The following is a 6,000-nucleotide window of genomic DNA, read 5'->3' as shown; positions in this document are numbered from 1 at the left end:
GACACTGTACCATAATCTTCCATCTCTTTTACCACTACAACTACTGGGGTGTTTATATTATTTAAACTGGGGTGCACAGAGTACTATAGCTTCTTTTCTTTATAAAAGATAGGCATAAGCTCAAGGGAGACCTTCTCTCTACAAAGTTCTGTTGGAGCTAGAAAAGCATAACTTTTGGATTTTAAGTTTATAGAATATTTTCTTGGAATCATTATAATGCAGAAATCTAGTCTATGTGGCAGGGAAGCAGATAATTAGGCCAACACAGAAAGGAGGCAACAGTGAGAAATTAAGAGGGAGAAAAAGAAAGAGCAGACAGCATGATTACATCATCAATGCTCTAGATCTAACTAAACCTGAAGATAATCATCCTTTCAACTCCTGTTTTTTTGAGGCAACACTTTTCCTTTTATATGGTTCTACCTGCCTGAGTGGATTTCTCACTTTCAGTGAAAAAGTCTTGACTAATACAGGGCAACATTAAGCAAACTGAAGAATTTATAGCAGGTGGTTTCCAAAGTTGGAAAGAAATATATTAGTTGTCACTAGGAGAAGAAGCCAAAGAATAAAAGTGTATTTCTGAACCAGTGTCCATGTTTATTAATTATTGGGAAATAGCCAAAATTATAGCCAGATAAACACTAGAGTCATTAATATACAGGACCCAACAACATCTCAGGGGTTAGGACAACACTCTCTTGGGATGTAAAATGGGACTAATGGATTATTCCCTTACAGTATAAGTTATCAAGGTTTGATGATGGCTTGGAAGCAGGATAACCAATAGTAACTAACAAGTGAGCTGTCAAGAATGGGATAGTATATTTGCAACATCTTCTTTATCCACTCCTCTGTGGATGGACATTTAGGATGCTTCCATGTCTTGGCTATTGTAAATAGTGCTGCACAGAATCTAAAAAAAAAGAGTGAATATATGTATGTGTATAAGTGATTTATTTTACTGTACACCTGAAACTAACACAACATTGTAAATCAACTATACTCCAATAAAAGTTAAAAAAAGAAAAAAGGGTAGGGTAGCATGAACCATGAGTATCTTGTTGAGATTTTTAGGACTTTACCAAGGAGAAGCAAAACGGGACATTCTCTGTCAGTGGTAGTTATTTGTGGTGTCTCAGACCAGAAACATAAGTAAATAATAACTAAGAGGAAAATGAGGAGTGAGGTGATAGGAGAGAAGATGAGGGAGAAAAGAGGACATAAGAAGGAAATAAGGTATAAAAGGGAGAATGTGTGATATAAGAGAAGTACAAGATAATAGGTAATTTAAAAGGGTTAATGGAACAGCTAAATGAAGAGAAATTGTGGGGTGATGGGAAAGAGAAAGAGAGAGAATGAGAATAAAATTTTGATAAAATCAAATTTACACATTTTCAAACAAGTTCTTGAACTCTGAATATTTGGGGAACTCAAAACTATTCTCTTTTCCTTTCTACCATCTAGGTCTAATTATGGCTTGTTCTATGTTTATTCTTTTAATTCATATCAACATTTGTTAAAATGAGTTTTCACTTTGCTTCAATCCTTGTCTCAAAAACTAAAAAATCCATGCAAATATCTAGAATTTACTACAAATATTTGTTTGGTAGTGCTGTTCATTAGCTCAATAAATCAATTTTATGTAAGCATTTTTTCAACTCTGGCTTTTGATTTGTTAAAAATATTTTGATTTTTTCATGTTAAAATTGCTTCTTAAAATTCTTCATTAGCTGTATACTTTTAAAATATTTAAAGAATACTTAAAGAAATTCTGATGTTTTATTATAGGGACTTAAAGTGTGAAATCATAGAAAGTCAATTTTTGTAGGTACAGGACATATAACTGCCATTATTAAACTGCCTTAAACTTACATTGTAATGCTTTCTAGCAAACAGATAAATGCTAGTTATACAGGAAGGGATATCAAATTATAAATTCTGTGCATTTACTCTGTTTATTCATGTATCCCAGTTGCCCATACAAGACTTCTGGGTTTTTTCTTTAATGACTAAATATAGTCCAATATTTCATTTTATACTTATGGAAACTGAGATCAGGAAGTAGAATAATTAGCCCAATATAATGCTCCTTACTGAAAAAATAATGATGAGATTTCAAATCTTTGGATTCTGCATCCACTTCTCCTTTCACAGCTGCCTCTCCTCACCTTGGTTAAGAAGGAAAAAAATCTGCTTACTTTTGGATTGAAAGGCTATCTTCTTTGAATGTCATTCACCAGCTGAGTGGGACAGACCTTTAAAATGGCAGAGGAGTAAGACGTGGAGATCACCTTCCTCCCCACAAATACATCAAAAATACAACTACATGTGGAACAACTCCTACAGAACACCTACTGAATGCTGGCAGAAGACCTTAGACTTCCCAAAAGCCGTGTGGCTGACAGGGTCTTGGTGCTCCATCTGGCTGTCAGGCCTGAGCCTCTGAGGAGAGAGACCTGAGTTCAGGACATTGGACCACAAGAGACCTCCTGGCCCCATATAATATCAATCGGCAAGGGCTCTCCCAGAGATCTCTATCTCAATGCAAAGACCCAGCTCCACTCAACGACCAGCAAGCTCCAGTGCTGGACACCCCATGCCAAACAACTAGCAAGACAGGAAAACAACCCCACCCATTAACAAGAAGCTGCCTAAAATCAAAATGAGTTCACAGACACCCGAAAACACACCATTGAATGTGGCCCTGCCCACCAGAAAGACAAGATCCAGCCTCATGCACCAGAACGTAGACACCAGTACCCTCCATCAGGAAGCCTACACAACCCACTGAACAAAAATTATCCACTGGGGGCAGACACCAAAAACAATGGAAACTACAAACCTGCAGCTTGCTAAAAGGAGACCACAAGCACAATAAGTTAAGCAAAATGAGAAGACAGAGAAATACACAGCAGAAGAAGAACAAAAACAAACAAACGAGATGAAACAAATGAAGAGGAAATAGGCAGTCTACCTGAAAAATAATTCAGAGTAATGATAGTAAAGATGATCCAAAATCTTGGAAATAGAACGGAGAAAATACAAGGAATGTTTAATAAGGACCTAGAAGAACTAAAGAGCAAACAAACAATGATGAACAACACAATAAATGAAATTAAAAATTCTCTAGAAGGAATCAATAGCAAAATAACTGAGGCAGAAGAATGGATAAGTCACCTGGAAGATAAAATAGTGTAAATAACTACCGCAGAGCAGAATAAAGAAAAAAGAATGAAAAGAATTGAGGACAGCAGCAGAGACCTCTGGGACAACATAAAAGCACCAATATTCAAATTATAGGGGTCCCAGAAGAAGAAGAGACAAAGAAAGGGACTGGGAAAATATTTGAAAAGATTATAGTTGAAAACTTCCCTAATATGGGAAAGGAAATAGTCAATCAAGTACAGGAAGCACAGAGAGTTCCATACAGGATAAATCCAAGGAGAAACATGCCAAGACACATATTAATCAAAATATCAAAAATTAAATACAAAGAAAAAATATTGAAAGCAGCAAGGGAAAAGCAACAAATAACATACAAGGGAATCCCCATAAGGTTAACAGCTGATCTTTCAACAGAAACTCTGCAAGCCAGAGGGGAGTGGCAGGACATATTTAAAGTGATGAAGGGGAAAAAGCTAACACCAAGACTACACTACCCAGCAAGGATCTCATTCAGATTCGACAGAGAAATTAAAACCTTTACAGACAAGCAAAAGCTAAGAGAATTCAGCACCACCAGACAGCTTTACAACAAATGCTAAAGGAACTTCTCTAGGCAGGAAACACAAGAAAAGGAAAAAACCTACAATAACACACCCAAAACAATTAAGACAATGGTAATAGGAACATACATATCGATAATTACCTTAAAAGTAAATGGATTGAATGCTCCAACCAAAAGACATAGACTGACTGAATGGATACAAAAACAAGACCCATATATATCCTGTGTAAAAGAGACTGATTTCAGACTTAGGGACACATACAGACTGAAAGTGAGGGGATGGTAAAAGATATTCCATGCAAGTGGAAATCAAAAGAAAGCTGGAGTAGCAATTCTCGTATCAGACAAAATAGACTTTAAAATAAAGACTATTATAAGAGACAAAGAAGGACACTACGTAATGATCAAGGGATCAATCCAAGAAGAAGATATAACAATTACAAATATTTATGCAGCCAACATAGGAGCACCTCAATACATAAGGCAAATGCTAACAGCCATAAAAGGGGAAATCGACAGTAACACAATAATAGTAGGGGAATTTAACACCCCACTTTCACCAATGGACAGATCATACAAAACGAAAATAAATAAGGATATACAAGCTTTAAATGATACATTAAATATGATGGACTTAACTAATATTTATAGGACATTCCATCCAAAACAACAGAATACACATTTTTCTCAAGTGCTCATGGAACATTCTCCAGGATAGATCATATCTTGGGTCACAAATCAAGCCTTGGTTAATTTAAGAAAACTGAAATTGTATCATCAGGTATCTTTTCTGACCACAATGCTATGAGACTTGATATCAATTACAGGAAAAATTCTGTAAAAAATACAAACACATGGAAGCTAAACAATATGCTACTAAATAACCAAGAGATCACTGAAGAAATCAAAGAGGAAATCAAAAATACCTAGAAAAAAATGATAATGAAAACACGACGGCCCAAAACCTATGGGATGCAGCAAAATCAGTTCTAAGAGGGAAGTTTATAGCAATAAAATCCTACCTCAAGAAGCAAGAAACATCTCAAATAAACAACCTAACCTTACAACTAAAGCAATTAGAGACAGAAGAACAAAAAAACCCAAAGTTAGCCGAAGGAAAGAAATCATAAAGATCAGATCAGAAATCAATGAAAAAGAAATGAAGGAAACAATAGCAAAGATCAATAAAACTAAAAGCTGGTTCTTTGAGAAGATAAACAACATTCATAAACCATTAGGCAGACTTATCAAGAAAAAAAAAGGAGAAGACTCAGATCAACAGAATTAGAAATGAAAAAGGAGAAGTAACAACTGACACTGCAGAAATACCAAGGATCATGAGAGATTACTACAAGCAAATATATACCAATAAAATGGACAACCTGGAAGAAATGGACCAATTCTTAGAAAAGTACAAACTTACAAGACTGAACCAGAAAGAAATAGAAAATATAAACTGACCAATCACAAGCACTGAAATTGAAACTGTGATTAAAAATTAGGCAGAGCACTCTATGACATAAATCACAGTAAGATCCTTTTTGACCCCCCCTCCTAGAGAAATGGAAATAAAAACAAATACAAACAAATGGGACCTAATGAAACTTAAAAGCTTTTGCACAGCAAAGGAAACCATAAACAAGACAAAAAGACAACCCTCAGAATGGGAGAAAATATTTGCCAATGAAGCAACTGACAAAGGATTAATCTCCAAAATATACAAGCAGCTCGTGCAGCTCAGTATCAAAAAAACAAACAACCCAATCCAAAAATGAGCAGAAGACCTAAATCGACATTTCTCCAAAGAAGATATACAGATTGCCAACAAACACATGAAAGGATGCTCATCATCACTGATCATTAGAGAAATGTAAATCAAAACTACTGTGAGGGCTTCCTTGGTGGTGCAGTGGTTGAGAATCTGCCTGCCAATGCAGGGGACATGGGTTCGAGCCCTGGTCTGGGAAGATCCCACATGCCACGGAGCAACTAGGCCCGTGAGTCACAACTACTGAGCCTGCGCATCTGGAGCCTGTGCTCTGCAACAAGAGAGATCGCGATAGTGAGAGGACCGCGAACCACAATGAAGAGTGGCCCCCGCTTGCCGCAACTAGAGAAAGCCCTCGCACAGAAACGAAGACCCAACACAGCCAAAAGAAAATTTTAAAAATATTTTAAAAAAAATACTGTGAGGTATCACCTCACATCAGTCAGAACGGCCATCATAAAAAAATCTACAAACAATAAATGCTTGAGAGGGTGTGGAGAAAAGG

This window comes from Balaenoptera physalus, assembly GCF_965194825.1.
Source record: "Balaenoptera physalus genome assembly, chromosome: 6".
Classification (NCBI taxonomy): Eukaryota; Metazoa; Chordata; class Mammalia; order Artiodactyla; family Balaenopteridae; genus Balaenoptera; species Balaenoptera physalus.
Note: the sequence above shows the minus strand (reverse complement) of the source record.